This window comes from Schistocerca americana, chromosome 4, assembly GCF_021461395.2.
Source record: "Schistocerca americana isolate TAMUIC-IGC-003095 chromosome 4, iqSchAmer2.1, whole genome shotgun sequence".
NCBI classification, from domain to species: domain Eukaryota; kingdom Metazoa; phylum Arthropoda; class Insecta; order Orthoptera; family Acrididae; genus Schistocerca; species Schistocerca americana.
The window spans coordinates 853,040,261-853,064,562 of record NC_060122.1 but is presented as its reverse complement, the minus strand read 5'-3'; the positions used below and the strand labels follow the sequence as shown (position 1 = coordinate 853,064,562).

At 39.8% G+C, this 24,302-nt stretch overlaps 1 protein-coding gene across 1 annotated transcript in view; it reads left to right on the top strand.

Annotated features, from left to right (window-relative positions):
* Positions 1-9,056: 9,056 nt before the first annotated feature.
* Positions 9,057-24,302, top strand: part of LOC124612896 — a 155,554-nt gene continuing 140,308 nt past the window's right edge. Inside the window, exon 1 of the mRNA XM_047141358.1 lies at positions 9,057-9,299. The gene's annotated coding sequence lies outside the window, so the exon portion shown is untranslated. The remainder of the gene's footprint in view (positions 9,300-24,302) is intronic.

Sequence of the window (24,302 nt, the reverse complement as noted above, 5' to 3'; positions counted from 1 at the left end):
ATGCTACTCCAACCATGCGCGTGTATAGCGCCACATAATAAGTCTAGGGCTAAGTACATGTTTTCACGCATAACGAGAAACATAGGGAAGGTTTCTGCTGGAAGGTTCAGCAACGGCCACATTAGTTTTGTAGGAATTTCAGTGGGAGAGAGTGGCCTTGCAGACAGCAACACATCGCAGCTTAAGGTAAATGCCGCGTGCATCGGCGTAAACTTTATTGGTTCACCAGCTTGCGTCCACTGTAAACTCGAGCAGCCTCGGGTAAACTTGCATTCAAATTTGTCACTTGACTAACCATCCATCGTACACTTGATTGTCATCCTAAATAGTACCAAATTTTGAACCGGAATCGGACGAGTTTAGTAATACTGACCAACATCATAATGTATGTGTAGGAGCGATTTTGTAAAGAAACGTCCAATTAAACTTTCATATTATTTTGCTTAGGATTAATGTAAAGAAACTTCCAATTAAACTTTCATAATATTGTGCTTAAGATTAATGTTCTTTCAAAGAGTTAATATTTAACATTGTTGTGTATAAACTTATTTCACTTTTTGATGTTAGCAAGATTTATTATCCATTGCTCTGTTTTTATGTTGGTGAATTGAAAACTGTGTGAAGAGCTGTAATTTGGTGAGAATTATTGTGACATTAAACTTGTCATTTCACCTCACACAGTTGTTCTCAATTCAAGGATAAGTAAGCAAAAACAACAAACCCCCGTAACCTTACACACTGATCGATTCTAGTTTGTACTGTTTAAGGTAATGTCTTTCCTGTGCCTTCTGCTTTCTCCTTTTTTATTTCCTTGTCTGTAGTTTCTGACTCTTAATACTGAAACTCGGGATTTTGAATTTATCTTACTAATAAGAAAACCCAGTCTTTCATATATATGTTTCTTGCCCTCTCCATTTAAATGGAAGCCTTGTGCTGTAAATTTCTTTCGACTTAATCTTCCATATCAAAATTAATCACGATTTTTCTTTTGTTTGTATTCCTTAACTCATTTATTGTCTGTACCATATGGTGATTTGACGCTTCTATTTTTGAATTTAGCTACTGTACATCATGTCGTTTTGGGACAGGGTGTATAATTATATTCGTTTTATGGCTAAGTTTCAATATAGTCTGTAATGTTTCGTGCACAGGCTTTTTAATCTTTTGAATGGGATTATCAGTATCATTTGTGAATGTTTTTGTTAGGTGTACCACGTTTTTTGTGATTTCGTTTAGGGGTGCAACTGGTTAAATGATCGTTTCCGCTTGGTAAGACAAGACTAACTTCTCATGCAAAAGTGACCCACATCCTGTTCCCTGGCTTTCCAATGTCACAAGTACCTTATTTTCCTTGTGTTTCTCATTTCTGACCATTTCACTTCTGGCAATCGTATTAGTAGTAGATAAGTTATTGGATGTTGTCACTTCAATCATTTTCATCATTTCACTTTCACTGTTTGCTCTTGTATCTTGTTTATCAGATTTTCGAACGCTGTCGTATTAAGACCACAAACAAAATACGATTTTCGTGTGTTTGCATGCAATAGGGAAGATTGAAAAATCGGGTGTATCGGTGCTGCGCGCTCTAAGCCAAAATCACAAAAATCTTTGCCTTCTCCTCACCAATTGGCTCATGAACAACATCGACCATTCCTGTTCTGTAGCGTTACTAGTGACAAGGAATGGTGTCTTTATGCTAACATAAGGAAAATAAAGCAATAGTTGAACCCCAAAGAAAGCAGCAACTCCCCCTACAAAGATCTGCAGGCATCCAAAAAAGACAATGTTATGCATCTGGTGGAACAGCGATGGTGGGATGTACATTGCATTGCTTTCCTGAGGTGTCACCATCTGTGCTGTCATTTATTATCAACTACTGAAATGTCTTGCAGACGCAGCCCAAGAACAACGACTTGGAAGAATGTGTGAAGCAGTGTCACCCCATGATAATCCCTGTCTGCATGCTGCCAGGCTGACAAAAACATTATAACGGAGTTGGGTTGGGAAGTCAGCCTGCACCGACAATATTCACTTGATCTTGTGCCCTCAGATTTTCACCTTTTCGACTCTCTATCGAACAACCTTCAAGGAACTTCCTTGCAGGATGAAAATGCTCTTCGAATGTGACTTGGTGAGTTCTTTGCCCCAAAATCACATGATTTCTACAGTTGTGGAATAGGAAAGTTAGCTCAGCATTGGCAGACTGTTGTAAAAAGTGATGGAGAATGTACTATTGATGACTAACATCCCCCCTATGTCTGTCTACTGTATTTATTAAATTTATGAAAAAATGCTATGGACTTATACAGCAACCCAATACTGTGTAAATTTACAAAAGAATCATTATGGCTAAAGTTTATTAGCTATCTAAGCAAATCCGCAGTTTGAATCAGCAAAAGAAACGTTTTTAATGTAAAACTGACAAAGCAAATATGTAGTTGGACATGCTCCATAGATATACATCATAAGCTACACAATATTTATTTTTTATTTATTTATTTATTTGTCCATATAAATCTCTTTTTAAGTACATATATTGTACACAGGATATTGGACAGAAAACATTTTTTGGCTATTGGATTTTCAAATATCAAACATAAATTTTATAAATTTTTATGACAAATTGGATCTATACAGTTAATAATTACAAATTTTTGAAATACTGTATATTTATAACTTATTTCTACAATTAAAGATACAAATTACATTTTTTCTTGCATAAGATACTGTGAGACTGAATAGTAGCAGTTTTTCAGAAGGTAGGATGTCACAGACTTTTTAAAGCTTTGTAGTTCAGTAAGAGATTTTATATGTCTTGGTAATCTGTTGTAAAGTTTTGTTCCTGCATGATATACACCTTTTTGGCATAATGTGATGTTACAATGATTGACATGTATGTCACTGTCTGACCTGGTACTGTAATCATGGACACTTTTGTTTTGAGGAAAAAGGTTTTCTTTTCTCAGTATGCTTTTTTTGACATGCGTGACTATTTCCAGTATATAAATGCAGGGAAGGGGTAGGATCTTTAGATCTTTAAAGAAAGGTTTGCATGATTTTCTGCTGCTCACTTGTTTCATTATTCTTATAATTGCCTTTTGTTTCCTGAAAACTGTTATGGCCTGATGTACATTTCCCCAGAAAATGATACCGTACTTCAGTATTGAATGTACACGAGCAAAGTATACAGCCCTAACTGTTTCTGCACTAGTACTGTTGCAGAGAATTCTTACCACATAGCTCATTTTTGCTAGTTTTGAATTTGTGGCTGTGATATGAGTGTTCCATTTAAGATTTTCCTGGATATGAATGCCAAGAAATTTAGTTTCATTGACAGAACTAATGTTTTGGTTATCTATACATATTACAGGTTGTGCCGGATTTTTATTTTGATCAGTGTGGAAATTCATTAGTACAGTTTTTGGGGATTAACTATTAGCCTGTTTCTGGTAAACCATTCAGACACTCCTTTTGTAATATCTTTTGCAGATGCAGTAAGATTTTCTTCATTATTCCCTTCAATCAATAGACTGGTGTCATCTGCAAACAGTACTGGTTCAGAATCCCTAACGTGTGATGGGAAATCATTAATGTAGACCAAAAAAAGAAAGGGACCTAAAATGGAGCCCTGTGGAACACCATGAGTTAGTCCACATGGTTTTGAAACGTGTACCTGAAGTTCATTTCCTTCTGTGTACTTAATTTCAGTTACCTGAGAACGATATTCCAAATATGATTTGATCCACTGATTTGGCACACCTCTTACACCATACCATTCGAGCTTCCTCAGGAGTATAGAATGATCAATCACATCAAAAGCTTTTGTTAGGTCCAAGAATAAACCTGAGATATTTCTGTGGTTGTCCACTGCATTTACGACATGGTTTATCAGATTGAAAGTGGCAGTTTCAATTGATCTCTGTGGTCTGAAGCCATGTTGACATCCAGAAATAATATTATTCTTGTCGAAGAATGTAATTAGTTTTGAAAGGAACACTTTTTCAATAATTTTCGAAAACCCTGACAATAGAGACACAGGCCTATAGTTACCCATACATTGATGATCACCTTTTTTATATAGGGGTATTACTTTTGCCATTTTCAGTTGCTGAGGGAAGACACCACATGATAAGGATGAATTGCATATGTCCAATAAAGGTGAAAGTATTTGTCTTGCTGTTATTTTTATAATATAATCTGGAATATCATCAATACCAGTTGAGTACTTACTCTTCAGTGAATTAATGGTATTTAGGAGCTCTGTTGGGCTTACTGGACTGAGGAACATGGATATATTATTTATTTCAATAGATGAAAGTTCTTTCCATGTTGTATTAGGTGGATATATAAATAAATAAAATAAAGATTATTAACGATCAAGGCAAACTTCATAGCGTATTTCTTGATCACTTTTGTGTGTTTAAGTGCTTAAAAGTGAACCAACATTACAAAACATAAACATCTATTTACTAGGGAAAATATATCTGTACAAATATATCAAACAATATTTATTAGGGTATAAAGAAAGCCTGTATAACTTATCCATTACACTTTTCCCTTATGTAAGTAACAGCATTATAAACGACTGTATTTTTCGTCTTCACTAGAGTTGACTTTGTCACTTAAATTATTATTTAATGAAAATTGCTTCATCAACTTATGTTCTCAAATATATATACTCTGAGTCTAAGCACTGTTCTGTAATTGTAAAATCTAAATAAATTTTCGCTTTTTTCTGACCTATATTATGGAAGAATACTCAGTCGAATATATATCGAAGTCGTAATGGAATGTTTGTAATTTGCCGCAAAAAGAAAGCATAATAATAAAATTAAGATATGAAGGAACAAAAGCACAAAATTCATTCCTATAACACGAGCGAGTGCAGGGAAAAAAGTTAATTCCCAATGTTAGCAGACAACGCCGCCGTCGAAACTTTCCTTCTGAGAAACCTTGACGTGACGTACCTTGAAGTGACGTGACGTGAAGGTCCGTTGACAGCCTGTGTGAATGCGGCCATCTGAAATCCAATGTGGAACGTTTGTGATGTGATGTGATGACCAGTACGAATTAACCTTCATACAACCCATTCTTAAATATTGTTCAAGTATGCTGAACCCACACCAAATACTGCTAAACAAGTGGTAAGCAAAATCGGTTTGGATGATCTTGGGTATCAATAACCGCTTCAGCTGAAGTGGTTATTAATACCCAAAATGACTACATGTAGCTGTGGTTGCCCCACCTACAAGGTTGTCTGCAGTATGGATGACTTTCAGTTACATTAAAAGTAAAGCTAGGAGCAGCACAAAAGCTGAGGTAAGGAACTATACTATTGCACAAGCTCCATACACGAAATTTTTTGGCATGTATGTAGATGAGTACTTGAAATGGGAGAAGCATCTAGAAATTTTGAACAAAAAAAATAAGTAAATTCTATTCTGAGCTAAGAATTCTTCGGGACTGCTGCAGCAATGAATCGCTGTTGTGTGTGTATTATGCTTATATGAACAACTTGCTCACATGTGCTGTTGTGGCGACACCACAGTACACTTCACCACGATAAGTGGGCGAAATCATCATAGACCATAAATCGCATCTTTGTCGTTGTCAGTATAATTATTGTTGTTATATACACTGTCGTTTAGCTTTCCATGCTTTCCCCTTCTATGCTTCTACAGTAAAGTTCATTATCTAATACTTGTCGATATTAATTGCGAATGTGTGAATAAGACAACGTTCCCATAGGGTGATCCTGGAAAAGAAAAAAACAAAGGATAATAGGAAGACTTATCGTCGGAACCAATGGATCCGTTGACACAACCGCCGGAAACGGGAATCAGAATGGATCAACACATACCGCTCGACCCTGGATCACCATCCACGACTTGTAATTCGCTGTAAAACGACATTACAGATGTAAATATGCAAGAAGGGATTATGTATGAACGACACGGAAATGTTAAGGTTCTGGTCGGCCTGACCTCAGACTTGCTTTACGCTAGTCGGATGAGTAATTCAGCAGCGTCGAGTGTTCGATAACATGGATAGATTTAATATTGTGGTTTCGTATCTGGATTTAGAGGTGATTGCGGAACGTGAAGAAATCTTTTCACAGCAAAGTTACAGTTTGCTATAGGAAGCCCTCGTTCGGTGCTACGCATTGTCACCAGAACGGCGACTACAAAACATGTTCACAGAGAAGACATGAGCGATGAAACTCGGTCACAAGTGCACAAAATTTTACATACATTAGCAGGTCGAGAACTTCTAATTGAACAGTCTTTACGAATATTATGGCTTCGTAAACCACCAGCCACCACTGCACTGTCATTACAGCACAAACAGACATGCCATTGCAAAACTTAGCAGGGAAGGTAGGGACCACTGGAAACAGCTTAAGTGAGGGTGCTATGAGGGTAAGTCAATTATTATCCGCAATTTTGTTACATTTTTGTTCATTTTGGTAGTACAGTCGTTTTACGTTGATGACGCATGCTTTGTTTATGTGTTGTTATATCTTTGCAATTTTCAAGCCGCTAGGTTAGTTTCGCTATCGCTGTAGTGCTGTTAATCATGGCTGCTCCGCTGTCTATTTGCACCAAAGAAGAGCAACGTTCAGTGATCCGTTTTTTGTGGTCAGAAGGCGTATAACTATTGACGAAGTGGCAGATCGTCTGCAAATTACTCATGGTTCTGCCTACGAAATCATCCACAACAGATTTGGTTTTCATAAAGTTTGTGCAAGATGGGGCCAAAAACAACCCATACATTTGCGTAAACAAATGCGCTTGGACATCTGCAAAAACATTTGGATCGCTATGGTAACAAAGGGGACAACTTCTTAGACAAGATCATTACTGGTAATGAAACATGGATCCATCATTACGAGCAAGAGAGTAAACAGCAGAGTATGGACTGGAAACATACAAATTCGCCGCGCAAAGCCCAAGACCCAACCGTCCACAGGAAAACTGATGCTTACGGCTTTTTAGGACGCACAAGGTCCTGTACTGGAACATTATGGGGAAAGGGGCACAACAATAAACAGTGTATGTTACAGTGAAATGCTTACTGCCAGGCTAAAGCCTACAATTCGAAGCAAACGTCGAGGATTGCTGTCAAAATGTGTTGTGTTGTTGCCCGACAATGCCCGTCCGCATACTGCTGCCCACACTGCTGAAACACTACAGAAACTCAAATTTGAAGTACTGGATCGTCCTCCATATAGTCCCAGTCTTGCCCCTTCTGACTATCCCTTCTTTGGTCCATTCAAACAGGCACTAAGCGGCCGTCGATTTGCCAAGCAGTCAAAGAAGCAGTGCATTCCTGGCCCGCAGCTCAACCGAGAACCTTCCTTTATGAGGGCATCATGAAGTTTGTACAACGATGGACCAACTACATTGAAACGCAAGGAGACTATGTCGAAAAATGATGTTCTTGTGAATTTCCTATTTGATTACAATAAAATTTTATAACTACTTTGCAGATAATAATTGACTTACACTCGTACATGTGCAAAAATCAGCAACAGTCAAGACAAGGATGCAGGAACAGGCAAGGAAATGGAAGCTCACGTTACTGGTCCTGGAGCATACACGAATACTTGTCACTAACAGCATGCATTGGACGAACATACCATGGAGCAGCTAGTAACTGAAGTGGGAAAACTAAATATACAGGTAGCCGCATACTGACAGCAACTATGAGGTTGCAGTTGGAAAAATAGAACAACTGTCATGCAACAAAACTCGCCAGAACGACGGTGCTGGATCATGAGCGTGTTGGAGACCGAGCATGTCAACAGACATAATGCTGTAATTATCAAAATTTCAAAGACTGGAGCTAGTTACTGTTATTTACAGTTATCGTTTAGTTTTCTGTGCTTTGCCTTTATATGGTTGTACACTTAAGTTCGTTATCAAATACCGAACAATATTGCTTGTGAATGCATGAATAAGATAGCTTTCTTAATGAGCGATCTTCTGAGAAAGTAATGGTATGGCAAAAGGAACTTTCAAGCTTAAGAAAAGGGCTATCGTAATGATGAAAGGAATTCCCCATAGCGAGCTATACAGGGAGATATTTAAAGAATTTAAAATAATGGCACTTCTTAACTTATAAATTTATGAATGTATGTACTTCTTGAAAACTCACTAGGAATGTTAAACACCGAACAATCAGATTCAAAACTGCAAAACAAGAAACGGAAATAATTTTCACACAGGCACCTGCAAAGAAACACATTACCAAAAATGTGTCCATTATTAACCCAAAATACTTTTTAGTCCATTGCCTGCTACAAGAAACAAATTTAAAGAATTTCTTTAGAATTAAAGTAATTTTAATAACACATTGCTTTTACAACATTGAAGAATATCTGAATACAAAAAAGGAGTTTATTTACCAATATTGATGTAAGATTATTGTATTTTCATGTAAGTTTGTAAATGAGTTAAATGTAAGCTACTTTGTTATAACTAACCCTGGCTCTGAATTGACTGCATCCATAAAATGTATATTGTTAACAGGTGAATAAAGAGATTGAATTGAATTGGGTATAAAAACAAAGGCAATACGAATGGGAGAGAGTCACAAAAATTCTGAACAACCGAAGTGACAGACTTTTGAAGGCGCCAACTATATAAATAAATAAAGAGAAGTATTAGGTGAGGAATCTAGGCGCACGTGACAACTGCAGCTTGGACAGAGTCAATCAAGGAATATGCGTGTACAGGACGGGAAGAAACGCTAAAATGTGGTGCAACTGAAATACCTCGGCCATTCATTTTACATGGTTTGTAGAGTATTAGATGTGGTGGAGGGGTAGTGTGAGGGGAGTAATGTCTGTGCGAGTGCATATAAATTTTCTCTGAATTTGCACGTAATTAAGATTTATTTTCAAATGATGTTATCTAAATTGTGTGTACTGCCTACCGGTTTATAAACTGTCTTATTTATATCATAATGCAAAATGATTCAAGGATTTATAAACAATATTATTAACTTTGGTGAGTGGGAGGGAGAGAGTGTTATATCTATGTAAGTAGAATTGTTTGTGCGCACGGGTTTGAATGAGGATGTAGTTCGGAAAGTTCGAATATGCATAGTTAGTGAAGATGGATTAAAAAACACCGGGGTAAATACTCTGTTCATGGTTTCTTGTGAAACACCGTGTGTCTTAGAGATAAAAGGTGCTTCAATCAAAACAACGTGCAAATAAACTGGCATAGGCGTGAGAACGCGAAGATACCGAGACAGTATTTGCCATTACGCTGCATATAACAGGACATCAGCTGGTAAATATTTTCTGTGAATATCGTTCGATTTTTATTTAGTGTAGGTCCTTTCCATGACACGTAATATTTGTCTGTAAACTTTCAAAGTCTAGCGGAATTCATTGCATCATATTTAAAATTGAGGGGAAAACCCGAACTATTACATGTGGAATGAGTTATTAAATGTTATCGTTCCTTACAGAATTTAGGGAAATGTATTTCTAACGCATGATAAACATAGTTACAGAAATGTTGAGTATAAAGATTTGGAACTGTAATACCTTATATGTGCCTTCTTGCAGACGCTGCCAGCCAATTTTAAAACAGTTTAGTACACAAGTGTTAGCGTGCTTGACATCACACGTTAAGTGTAGTTCTGCCCGATTTCATTTTGTGTACCAGTGTTTCCCTGTGGTTTTGTATTTCATAGAAAAACAACGAAATGATGAAATTTAGCAATGAATTAGCCACTTAATCGTTAACTGTGTATTCATGAAGCGCATAATGATCTAAATTTTTACTCCCAAGTTTACCTAACCGTGTGTGGTGGTAGAATCATGGTATGTAATGCAGAATGCTATTCACTGGCTCTGTTGTGTGTTTCTCCCCTTTATGCCTTCTTTAAATAGGTAATCACATTTTATTTTTCCATAAAAAGGCTTTCAAATTTTACTCAGGGGGAACTTATCCGCATAGGAATAACATGTTAGCAACAGTTTCATTGAGAAATTCCCTCTGTGTAATTATGATTTATCCTGTCATTGTGACTCTTTCAACTGTGGAATATTTTGTGGAAGAATGTTGTGAGATGCTGGGGTCTGAATGTGAGTCACAGATCACTATATAGGGTACAATAATGCAACCAGTTGTGCAGGCATAATGATGTAGTATGAAACCTCTGCCCTGTGAGATGAGATAACATATGCAAGAAAAGGCAGGATATTAGTGTGTGAAATGACACTGCATGATTATCAATAAAAATGTGACAGACGATGGTAGGTTAAGAATGTTTGTATGGGAAAACTTACTTAACTGAAGTTTTTTCCTGCTAGTCACTTCATTTTGCTTACAGGCCAGTTGGTATTGCTTTTTCATTAATTTGTATTGCAGTTATGAAATATTTAATGGTTCTCAACTTTGAAGCAGCCATTCCACTTGGTAACGTGTTTAGTGTGTAGTGCACCCCTGACCTGTCTAGGGGCATCCTGCAATTCCCCACCCAATAGCGCAAGTCTAGAAATCTGCAGCCAAGACCGTCACAGAGTCGTTGAAGCCACTGGAGGGTCTCAACCAGAGGCTTCGTCGACTCTGTGACGGTCTTGGCTGCAGATTTCTAGACTTGCGCTATTGAGTGGGGAATTGTAGGACGCCCCTAGATAGGTCAAGGGGGCACTACACAAAGGAAGCGGCTGCTGGGGTAGCAGAGTACTTGTGGCGTGCACATGGTTTTTTTTTTTTAGGCTAGGCTGTAGTGTGAGGTGTCCTGATGAACACTCACCAGTCGACGTGCAGGCAGGGAAATCAGGATGCGCTCAGTGTAAAGGCACTTCAGCTGTCAAGATATTAGCGTAAATTTTCAAAGTGTTCGGACTAAAGTTCCTGGGGTCGACAGAAGCGTCCGATCCCACGCGTCGGCTTTGACCCGTGACGTAAGGGTGTTGTGTGTGACGTCATGACAGCGCGGAGTTTGGTTTGAGTGTGGCTGTCTCCAGTTCTGTTTTATCTTATTTTATTTACTTTTCTGATCTGTTCGTTCTATCTCGTGAGGTTTTTTTTCTTTTTTTTAATTTAAAAACACTTATTACTTATTTTAATTATGTTTCCTCCAATTTCTTTTTTAGTTTATTATATTTATCTTTCTGATCAGTTCGTTCTATCCCATGAGATTTTTTTTTTTTTAAAAGACAAGAAACACTAATCAGCTACTGAAGCATCTTTATCTTCTATGGGTTGCAGGGGTTACAACCCCTGGGGAGGTGGGTGGGTATTCACGCATGGCTGTCTTCACTTTCACGTTGTAGCTATGCAAGATGTCTAAATTTGTTTATATTTAGTTTGCCCCCCACCCAAAACACCTCATTTCCAGCGCTTGTCCCGTTAGTGTCATTAGGCTTCTTGTGGAAAGTGTGTGTGTCTCTGTTTTTGTTTCCGCCATATTTGTGATGTCATGGGTCAAAGCAGACGGGTGGGATCGGACGCTTCCATATTTCCAGTTCCTGAATTTACTGCCCTCCAGGAAGCGTGTGGCGCACAAATTATTCTCGGGACTGAGACCTGGCTCAACCCTGAGATAGGAAGTTCTGAAATATTTAGTGAGGGTTGGAACGCGTGTCGGAAAGACAGATTAGACACCGTAGGAGGTGGTGTCTTCATTGCTGTTGACAAAAATATTGTCTACTGAGGTCGAAGTAGAGTGTGATTGTGAAGTTATCTGGACACGTTTAACAGGGCTAGGGGAAATAAAGTTAATTGTGGGGTGTTATTACCGGCCACCAGGTTCAACCGTGACGGTTCTAGAATCATTCAAAGGGACTCTGCATTCTGTATCGCAGAAGTACCCGGATCATGCTATATTAGTCGGAGGCGAGTTCAACCTACCTAGTATAGACTGGGATGTCTATGGATTCATTGCAGGTGGTACAGACAAGCCGTCATGTGAATTACTTTTGATCACGTTACCTGAAAACTGTTTTGAGCAGCTAAATCGACAGCCAGCGCGTAATGGAAATATTTTAGATCTGGTAGCCACGAACAGACCAGACCTCATCAACGGTGTCAGTGTTGAGACAGGGATTAGTGATCATGATGTTGTCATTACGACTATAGTAACAAAAGTTAAAGAGTTGGTCAAGAAGGCTAGGAGGGTATTCTTACTAGAAAGAGCAGATAAGCCGTTTTTTAGCATCCCACTTAGTAAATGAATCCACTTCATTTATTTCTGGTACGATGGATGTGGATGAATTATGGGCAAATTTTAAACACATTGTAAATCACGCATCGGACAAGTATGTGCCGAAAAAGTGGGTTACGGACAGAAAAGACCCACCATGGTTTAACAGCGCAATTCGGATAATGCTCAGGAAGCAAAGGCAGCTGCACTCGTGGTACAAGAAAGATCGGGAGAATGAGGACTGGCAAAAGTTAGTAGAGATTCGTGCTGCTGTAAAAAGAGCGATGCGCGAAGCATTCAACTTCTACCACTGTCATACCTTAGCAAAAGATCTTGCTGAAAACCCAAGGAAATTCTGGTCTTACGTAAAATCGGTAAGTGGGTCGAAGGCTTCCATCCAGTCACTTGCTGATCAGTCTGGCCTGGCAAAGGAAGACAGCAAAACGAAAGCTGAAATTTTAAATTTAGCATTTGAGAAATCTTTCACGCAGGAGAATCGTACAAACATACTGTCATTTGAGTCTCGTACAGATTCCCGTATGGAGGACATAGTGATAGACATCCCTGGGGTTGTGAAGCAGCTGAATGGGTTGAAAATAAATAAATCGCCAGGTCCTGATGGATTCCAATTTGGTTTTACAGAGAGTACTCTACTGCATTGGCTCCTTACTTAGCTTGCATTTATCGCGAATCTCTTGCCCAATTTAAAGTCCCGAGCGACTGGAAAAAAGCGCAGGTCACGCCTGTATATAAGAAGGTTAGAAGGACGGATCCTCAAAATTACAGGCCAATATCCTTAATATTGGTTTGTTGCAGGATTCTCGAACATATTCTCAGTTCGAATATAATGAATTTCCTTGAGACAGAGAAGTTGCTGTCCATGCATCAGCACGGCTTTAGAAAGCATCGCTCCTGCGAAACGCAACTCGCCCTTTTTTCACATGATATCTTGCGAACCATGGATGAAGGGTATCAGACGAATGCCATATTCCTTGACTTCCGGAAAGTGTTTGACTCGGTGCCCCACTGCAGACTCTCAACTAAGATACGAGCAAATGTGATTGGTTCCCAAGTATGTGAGTGGCTCGAAGACTTCTTAAGTAATAGAACCCAGTACGTTGCCCTCGATGGTGAGTGTTCGTTGGAGGTGAGGGTATCATCTGGAGTGCCCAAGGAAGTGTGGTAGGTCCGCTGTTGTTTTCTATCTACATAAGTGATCTTTTGGATAGGGTGGATAGCAATGTGCGGCTGTTTGCTGATGATGCTGTGGTGTACGAAGTGGGACGAGCATGTAATGGCAGTTGTGGGGAAGGTGGATAGTCGTCTTCAGTTCATTGGTAGAATTTTGGTAAGATGTGGTTCATCTGTAAAGGAGACTGCTTATAAAACACTAATACGACCTATTCGTGAGTACTGTTAGAGTGTTTGGGATCCCTATCAGGTCAGATTGAGGGAGGACATAGAAGAAATTCAGAGGCAGGCTGCTAGATTTGTTACTGGTAGGTTTAATCATCACGCGAGTGTTACGGATATGCTTCAGGAACTCTGGTGGGAGTCTCTAGAGGAAAGGACGCGTTCTTTTTGTGAATCACTACTAAGGAAATTTAGAGAACTAGCATTTGAGACTGACTGCAGTACAATTTTACTGCCGTCAACTTATATTTCGCGGAAAGACCATAAAGATAAGATAGAGATTAGGGCTCGTACAGAGGCATATAGGCAGTCAGTCATTTTTCCCTCGTTCTGTTTGGGAGTGGAACAGGGAGAGAAGATGCTAGTTGTGGTACGAGGTACTCTCCGCCACGCACCGTATGGTGGATTGCGGAGTATAGATGTAGATCAGATTTCCTGACACTTTGGTCCAGGAAATCCTGTTAATGATGCAATTTTGAGAGTTCGTAGTAAAGTTAGGTTTCGAACACCAATGCCCCCTCCTCCTCTTCCTCCTCCTCCTCCTCCTTGTTATTCCTCTGGGCTTTCCATCATGCTAATTGGCTTCTATGTACCTACCTGGTCATGTTTACCCCCTCTTTGTCATGTTGTGTTGATGTTGTCCATGACAAGACTAGTACAATTATTCACACCACCGGCATTGCTGTCCCTCACTCGTCAGGAAGCCTTTCACCATCACCACCCGTGATCGCTGTCGGGCCTTGCAGTGCCTTAGGCGGCACCCGCCCTCTGCTGGTCTTACTATCTTGAAATGTCTTAATACCAAATTCCTGTTACTTCATCAAAGAGAGCAAGTGGGTGTGTTATCTCCCCTTACTTAGTTCTTTGACCTTGGCTTTGGGTGGATCTCTTTGTGTGTCTGAAAGCCTTCATCTCTCCACTGGTGTTCTGTTGTTCATTCCACCCAGTCATACTGGGAGTTTCAGAATGCTATTGCTTTTCACACAGAAGGCTTTATTAAGTGGCGCTTCATCACCTGAGTTTTGTTATGTATGGACTTGATGCGTGGTCTCCAGGCTATCACATGATGCTTTTCCCACCACCCATTGGTCTCTGCTATCCACGAGCTTCTCACTGATCTTGACAGTATTGCTTGTTTGGTTGATATCCTTTGTATTCTTGGCCATGTGGGTATCGTGAGTAATGAGCTTACCAATCATCTTGCTGTGTAACCCCTCACCCCTCCAGGGGCAGATGTGCAGTTTCATGTCAAATTCCTTTTTACTTCATCATAGGCCGACTCTTGAGGGGGCCACCCTTCATCTGATAAACGTATTATCACAGGGACTTACACCCCATGGCATTCTTCCCTCGTCCTCTCCAGGTGGGAATCTACCATTCTCTATTGTCTATATATCAGTCATACCAGATTGACCCATGTTTTTTTACTCTGTAATGAGCTGCCTCCATTTTTTAGTTGCGAGTTCCCCCTCATGGTGGTTCATATTTTGCTCGACTGCTCCCGCCTTTTGGCCCTCGCACTAAGTATTTCTGGATATTCGTAGCATGCTCTTGGCATGTTAATTTTCTCTAAAGTAAGAGAAGAATTAGCCGAAATATCCTGAATCGGTGAACTACAGAGGTAGGTGTTAGTCCTGTTAAGAAACCGTGGTCAGTGAAGTAGCATAGAGAAATTACTAAAGCTATGGATAAATACACTACAGCAAAGCTGACCACATTCTTCAAAGTAGAAATTCCATTTTCAGAAGAAAATGAACCGAAGCACTCTTGCACCTCATGCCAGGAATTTTTCACAAATATCAATTCAGTTGTTGAGTATTGTGCATCCTACAGTGAGGAGGTGCAAGTTTTAACTATTATTCCAGAGGCATTTTCAAAGAAAACAATTTTTAAGCCTGTTCCATCAGTATCAAAGTACATGGTAGACAAATCAAGAAATGTGAGGTCTGTAAAAGGAGTCTTTGGAAGACCAGATCCCTATTATGGTCATCCTGTAGAAGCAGCTCAAATTCAAATAGTGCAGTCATTTTGTGTGGAAGATAAAAGGGACTGCTCTCACCAGAGTGCCAACAGAAAAGAGACTGTAACTGTAACAGCTGAAGGTCAAAAAGTTGTGAAAGTGAAAGGTACATGACTTGCAATATTAAAGAAACTTTTGCAGTCTATAAGAGCAACTATACAACTTCACACATTGAAAGATCAAAATTTTATGCACTACAACCTATGTGAGTAGTTCCACACCCACCTAGAGATGTCTGTTTACATGTGTACTGCACACGTGAACTTTGTGTGGTAACTGTGAAGAACTTACTGGAGCACGTGACGTATGACACCTTGGTTGGGCATGTGAAGTCATTAGTAGTCTGTGACGTAAAGCTAGAGACTTGTTTGTTTCAACATTGTGGTGACTACCCTGGAAAGGGAGAACTGTCCTTACAGACACTTAGCGTGGAAGACGTAGCAGATAACTCTGCAGACGTCACCTATGTGACACAGGAGGAAAATAAACTAATTAAGAAAACTGTTGCCTTTGACAGTTTCATTGTTGAACTTGGTAAATGGTCAGTGAAAGCAGTAACACACCAGCATCTGAAGACATTGCAACAGCACATTTCAGAAGTAAAAGTGTGTGTACAGGCTGAAGAACTATGTTTAGTGCTTCACTGTGATTTTGCTGAGAACTGGTCTGTAATTCTCCAACAAGAAGTACAATGGTATCATTGGAGTTATGGCCAGGTTTCAATTTTTACAGGAGTGACAGGTTTTGAAAACAAGACCACAAGTGTTGCAGTTATAAGTGATGACACAGGACTTGGCTCAGCACATGTTTTGCTAGCAGTGTGCAAAATTCTTCAACTGCAAACAGGGCAGAGAAGATCATCATTATTTCTGATGGTGCTCCTAGTCATTTTAAAAATCGTTACCACCTGTTTGAATTGAGTAAAGTCACTTGTGCCAACGGAGTGGGTATGCAGTGCTACTGGTCACAGGAAGGAGCCTTGTGATGATGTAGGCAGCCTGGTGAAGCACCATGTGACAAAACATAATCTTTCCGTACCAAATACAGCTGTAATTCAGAATACTGAGGATTTTTCGAGAGTCGTGAAATCTTACACATCCACAGCCCTCATTCTTTTGTCCAAAGAGGAAATTGAAAAATTCCGTGAACAGATAAAAGAAGAATGGTTCAAACAAACTACTCCTGTGAAAGGAATTCAGAGGACACATTTTTGGACTCGGTGATGGGCGAACTCATATTACATGCACTTTAAAGAGTAAGAAAGAAGAAATTTCATTTGTTTGGCCTAGCTCAGAAACAGCAGGATATTATTCAGAATAATACTCAAGAAGGCAGTTAGGAAGAGGAGGTAATCAGACAGTTTTACTTTGTGGATATGCAATAGATTTGACCAACTGTCAGAGTTGAGTGGAGAAGAGTGTAATGTAGCTGTAGATGTAGGGAACATGCAGCAGTCCTCAGCAATTTGGAGGCCTAGGTTAGCTGCGAAGTCTAACAGAAAGAAGAAGGTTCTGCTGCTAGGTAGTTCTTGCAGTACAGTTGTGGGCCAGCAGTTGCAGGAAGTGTTGGGGAGTGAGCACCAGGTCACCAGCATTGTGAAGCCTAGTGCAGGGTTGGCCCAAGTGACTGACAGCTTAAGGGAGTTACATAGGAATTTTACAAAGGAGGATCAGCAGTCATAGTGGGTGGAGCAGGGAACAGTTTTGACAGTGACGGGGAATATGATGTAGGTGATGATGACCTGATAAAGACAGTTACTCAAACTAGTGGCACAATGTGCATTTAGTGCTACTGTTTCAGCATCATGATCAGCCTCACCTTAATGCTGCTGTTAAGTGCGTTAACATGGGGCTGGGGGGGGGGGGGGGGGGGGGTGCTGATGGCAGAGGGCATGGGTCACATCTCAGTGGTGCCAGTTAGGTCTATCAGTAGATTGGGTTTCACTAACCATGGCATGCACCTCAATAGGTATGGGAAGGGGAGGCTGGCTGAGCTTATAGGTGACAGTATAGTGGGTGGTGGTGGAATCACTCACGGAAATATTCCTGTAGTAGTTGGTGTTAGAGTTGCACCTTTTTTGGATTGAAGTCATCTGATAGGTATTCCTGCTTAAAGGAAGTCCCTCTAACTAAGGGCTCACCTTCCGAGGATGTAATGTTTCCAAGTAGAGAAGGAATTAGCATATTTCATCAAAATATAAGAAATATTAGAGATAAAGTTAGTGAACTGCTTATAGATGTTGACTCTGAAATTATTAGTATATCGAACCAACCACTTAAATAATTTGACAATTCAGAGGATTCCTTTACCCGGATACAGATTAGCTGGTTGTTTCTCAAGGAGTTCCTTGTGGGGTGGGGGAGTGACTACGTATGTAAAAAACAGTATTCCATTTGTGCTCTTAGACGTATCATGGTACTGCACTGAACAGACATTTGAATGTTGTGCAGGGGCAGTTGAATTTAGTGAAATTAAACTTATAATTGTTGTTGTTTATAGGTCCCATAACTCTGACTTCAGAGCATTTCTGCTCAAGCTAGAGAGGGTTCTTGATTCACTTTATGGGAAGTACCAGAAATTAGTTATATGTGGTGAATTCAATATTAATTTTGTATATGATGGTGCTAGAAAAAGGACATCGGTAGACCTCCTAAATTCATATGATCTGATGCAGACTGTGTTTTTTCCAACTAAGGTGCAGGGGAACAGTAGGACAGCCATAGACAATATTTTTATTCATTCTTCATTACTAGATGGGCATTCTGTTAGTAAAAGTGTGAATGGCCTTTCAGACCATGATGCACAAATTTTAACACTAAAAGGCTTTTGTACTCAAACCAGTGTTATATTTAGTTACAAACTATGTATGAAAGTTAATCCAACAACAAAAGAGTTTTTGAAACCTTGTCAAGGAACGAGTGGCACGATGTTTATAGTGCCGATAACATAGATGACAAATATAATGCTTTCCTTAAAACATTTCTCATGCTCTATGAGAGTTGGTTTCCATTAGAACGTTCTAAACGGGGTACTAGCAGTAATAGGCAGCCCAGGTGGCTGACTATTGGGATAAGGATATCTTGTAGAACAAAGCAGGAATTATATCGGAAGTTAGTAGTCACAATCAAGCTACAGTAGCCCATTACAAACAGTTTTGTAAGGTGCTTAAAAATGTTATTAGGAAGGCAAAGAGTATGTGGTATGCCAATAGAATAGCTAATACACAGGATAAAATTAAAACCATATGGTCAGTTGTGAAGGAAGTGTCTGGGCAGCAGCACAAGGTCGACGATATAAAGTCAGTTCGTAGTAAAAATATTTGTTACTGATAACTCAAATCTATGTACAGTATTTAACAATCATTTTCTGAGCATTGCTGGTGAATTAAATAAAAATTTAGTTTCTACAGGAAATCATATAACTTTCTTGGCAAATGCCTTTCCAAAATTGATGTCTGAAATATTCTTCCGTGACACAGAGTCAATAATTAAATCACCGAAGACTAAGGACTCTCACGGATAAGATGGAGTGCCTAGCAGAATATTAAAGTACTGTGCTGCATATGTTATCCCTGTACTTAGCCATATTTGTAATTTTTCCTTTAAGAATGGTTAGTTTCCTGATCAATTAAAGTATTCAGTGGTAAAGCCACTTTACAAAAAGGGAGAAAGGGATAATTTAGATAATTTTAGACCTATTTCTATGCCACCAGTGTTTGCAAAAGTTATTGAAAAGGTTGTGTATGTAAGGATAATTGATCATTTTATATCACACGATTTGCTGTCAAATGTACAGTTTGGCTATAGACGTCATTTAACAACTGAAAATCCTATATTCTCTTTTCTCTGTGAGGTACTGGATGGGCTAAACAAAAGGTTTCGAATGCTTGTCATATTTTTTTTTTGATATAAGTAAGGCATTTGATTGTTTTGATCACAAAATATTGCTCCAGAAGTTGGACCATTATGGAATACGGAGGGTAGCTCACAATTGGTTCACCTCTTACTTTAGCAGCAGACAGCAAAAGGTCATTAGTCACAATGTTAAGAATGGCTGTGATGTGGGGTATGAGTGGGGCAAAGTCAAGTGGGGGTGCCCCAGGGATCAGTGTTGGGGCCACTCCTGTTCCTTATTTTTATAAATGATATGTCCTCTAGTATTAGGGGTAACTCTAAAATGTTTCTGTTTGCTGATGACACTAGCTTGGTAATAAAGGATGTTGTGTGCAATATTGGCTCGGTTTCAAATAGTGCAGTACATGACCTGAGTTCATGGCTTGTAAAAATAAACTAACGCTAAATTACAGTAAGGCTCAGTTTTTACAGTTTCTAACACACAATTCAACAAAACCTGACATTTTAATTTCACAGAACAGGCATATGATTAGTGAAACTGAACAGTTCAAATTTCTAGGTGTTCAGGTAGATAGTAAGCTGTCGTGGAAAGCCCATGTTCAGGATTTTGTTCAAAGGCTTAATGCTGCCATTTTTACTATTCAAACGGTATCAGGAGTGAGTGATTGTTCAACATGAAAATTAGTCTACTTTGTTTATTTTCATTCACGTATGTCATATGGTATTATATTTTGGAGTAACCTTTACCATTCTAAAAGGATATTTTTGGCTCAGAAACGGGTGGTTCAGGCAATAAGTTGTGTAAGTTCATGAACCTCTTGTTGACCCCTGTTCACGAGTCTGGGCATTTTGACATTGGCCTCTCAATATATATATATTCCTTACTGTCATTTCTTGTTAACAATATCAGCATTTTACCAAGAATAAGCAGCTTTCACTCGGTTAGTGCTTGGCAGAAATCGAACCTGCATTTGCATCGGACTTCCTTAACTCTCGTGCAAAAAGGTGTGCAGTATACTGCTGCATCCATTTTCAATAAGCTACTACTAGAATTAAAAAATCTTAGCAGTAATCCACATGCTTTCAAATCGAAACTGAAGAGTTTTCTTATGGGTCACTCCTATTCTGTTGAGGAGTTCCTTGAAAAATTAAGCGGATTCTTATTGTATTGTTGATTGCATGTACTTAAACTTGTGGACTGACTTTTTTTGGGTTCATAAACATTAATTTTTATTTGTTATTACTTTTATGTTGTAATTTTGTGTACTGACATGTTCCATGACCTTGGAGATTTGCTCCTCAATTTGGCCCTATGGAACTTGGCATGTAAATAAAATAAATAAATAAAAATTACAACCTGGGAAGGGGGATGTTTGTGGTGTATTTTGTATATGACTGTGACTTGTGGATTGCAGAGATTATAGGCACCAGTTATGAGTTAAAATGAAATTGTAGTGAACCTCATGCTATCTCACTGACCAGCTGCTGGTTACAGGTTTCCAACTGAAGGACAGCAACAATGCTGTCAGTGCTCACTTCCTGTTCACAATATTTTGAGGATTGTAAGTGATCCAGTTCCTATTTGTTCAACAGGAAGCCATCACTCTATATCAAAGGAAGATACTGAAGCAGTGGAACACATTTTTAGTTCATTGACTGGCTAATTTCAGTACAAAACAGAGTGCACAGAAGTTGTATAAATTGAAACTAGGTCTTTGGACCTTTCACATACATTTTGGAACCATTTAAAATGCTTGAAAAATGAGTCATTACTCAGCTTTCAAAACTAAAATTATGTTAAATAAGGTTATGTTTTGATTTTTATGGGCCTGTTATGTGATAGGAAAACAGGTTTATGTATGGCAAAAATTTAAATTGTTTATAAAACCTCTTCAACCTGAAAGTGGACGCTCTCCTTTTCAGGGAATGTAAAACTATATGGTACTAATCAACAGAAAATAATCAAAATTTTATGGATTGCCATTTTGAAAATAAATAAATAAAAATCTGTAAATTATAAAAAAGTTCAGAATGCTGTAGTGAAAATGCTTGGACAGATTAGTCCAAATGGAGGATTTCTTTGTTATCATGAAGCAATTATCTTTCAATTTAAAAAAATGAAAAAATATCTAGAAATGTTCCAGAGATACAGCATTTTAGAATTTTTTCCAAAATTCGCATCTTCAGAATGGTATGTGCAGTGTAATCTTTGGAGGCTTGTATCTCAGAGCGGCAATTTTTTTGGAGGAAACAAAAAATTCATGTTCCTTACTTAGTCCTTCGTTTTAACATGTGCTAAATTCTATGACACCCAAGACTATGAAGGTAAGATTTTTTTCCTAGCCTGCCTGAATTGATATGGACTATGTGCAATAAGTCCCGCTGTTTGGTTTTGCTTCAAGGTGTTTTTATGCTGTGAGAACTAATTATATCAGCAGTTGTGATAGTTCCTAGGCCGTAAGTATGCATATTATTGTATGTCATAGATAATTGTGTGACATTTTACTTTAAATGAAGGTAAGTCCTCATCTATAAGATTTATATAGGATTTTATATTGGGGAGGGGGGACGCTGTGTTTCAGCAGAGCTCATGTTTGTGTACTGTCTGGTTTTGATCTTTTTAATGTTTTTTCATGTTCTCTTGTAAATATGTGGTGTTAAGTAGTGTTATGACTAACAAATATGTTCATGTTTTTAGTGTATTGTGCTGGATGGACACAGAGGTTTGGTTTAACACCTTTACTTTCATTTTGAAGTATTAAGCGCTTTTATGATTACTTGTCACTTTCTGTAAGCTTGCTTTGTACACCCTGATATACACTAGATGTACACACTTTTGTTATGCATAGGCCTGATGGTGGCATAGTGGGATGGTGGAACTGGTTGCCGTCAAAATAAGATAACATCGTAGTTACACGGTTGCTGGCGAATGTTATTGATATTGACAATTACTGAACCAGCTGATGTCCCTAGTCCATGATGGATCAACAGAGATCTCTCAGAAATGGCATTGGTTTGGGAGGCCTTCGGCCTCACTCCACGCCAGTCAGGTTTTGCCCCATTTTTTTCCTTCATTTTGTTTGGTCTTTAGTGCCATTTTGTCCCCCCTTTTCTTCTCGTGTTGTCCCTGTCGTCGCGATCATGTTGTGGTACAGGGATCGAGATGAGTAGGTGGTAGTGCTGGTGTCCATCATGCATAGTGCCTTTGAGGCACCCCCTGCTCTCACCCTCCCCCCTCCTTTCCACTTGTTCTTTACTCTTCCTGCCACCCAAATGTTGCTTTTACTTATTTGTTTACCTGTTCTCCTTTCCTCTCAACTGGACTCCCCCCTGCCGGTCCGGGGGGTTAGAATAGGCCTGAGGAATTCCTGCCTGTCATAAGAGGCGACTAAAAGGAGTCTCACATGTTTCTGCCTTTGTGTGATGGTCCCCTGTTGGGTTTGACCTCCATTTTTCAAAATTTTCCCGAAGAGCGAGCCAATTGGGGAAGGGCGCCTTACATGGTGCATTGTGTCCATCACACCTTGAGATCTTTAGCCCACTTTCTCGTCATCGCACTTCAGTCCAGCTCATTTTCCATCTGTCGGGAAGCACGCCTTCCTGGGTGCGCTTCCCACCATGCACTATGCAGTGTTGCTTTCTGCATCGACAATGACCATGGACTTCTTTGCACATGATATCCTGCAGAGTAGTCAGTCCGTTGCGGTGGGGGCACCAGTATCCTGTTAGTTGTAGCCCCCCTGACCACACAGGGATCGCTCAGCTGACGCCTGCGTCGTCAACCCCCCCCCCCCTCCCCCTCACATATGCCAAGGGGTAGATGCCCATCCCCTTGGGGCATCGGGACTCCCGGCAATGGCCTTTTCTGTGGCATTCGTGGGGAGGGCCCCTGGTCGGAGTGGGTGGCACCGGGGCAGATGACAAGCGGTGAAGCTAGTCCATCCTGTATTGCTGGTGGTGAAACACCAGCAGTCTCTAAGAGTTCATGAGCTCAATTCAACACAGAGAAGTATGACCCCAAATCGTTTCCCTCCGTGGCCACACCATGCCAGGAATGTCAGGCTAAGGATGGCAGCAGATCTTATTCACCCCGGTACCTTGAATGTTAGAGAGCTGATGGGGAATCTTTCATGATGATGAGGCCTCAGTTTTTTGTTGAGCATTTAGAGGACAAATTTGGGGAGGTGGAGGGATTGTAGGGATTGTCCAAAATGAGATCTGGGTCAGTCTTGATCAAAACAGCATCCTCGGCCCAGTCACGGATGTTACTCGCTTGTGACAAGCTGGGGGATGTTTCTGTAACCATCATGGCCCATAAGAGCTTAATTATGGTCCTGGGCATCATTTCACAGGGATCTTCTTTTGCAGTCTGACAATGAGCTGCACACCAATTTAGAGCGATGCTGTGTACATTTCATCCGGCATGTCCACCAGGGTCCAAGGGATAATCAGGTTGCCACCGGTGCTTTCATCTTGGCCTTTGAGGGTGATACATGGCTCGAGAATGTCAAGGTGATGGTCTACTACTGTGATGTAAAGCCCTATATCCCTTCCCCCGAAGCGGTGCTTTAAGTGCTGGAAGTTGAGCCATATGTCTTCCTGCTGTACTTCCAGCGTCACCTGATGAGATTGCGGACGCCCATCACATCTCGATACTCTGTGGCCTGCCTCCCACCTGTGTCAACTGCTTAGAGCATAATTCGCCTTGCTCGCCAGACTGCAGGATTCTCCAGAAAGAAAGGAAAATCATGGAGTAAAAGACCCTGGACCGACTGACCTAAACTGAGGCTAAGAGAAAATTTGAATGCATGCATCCTGTACGTATGACATCATCTTATGCAGCTGCT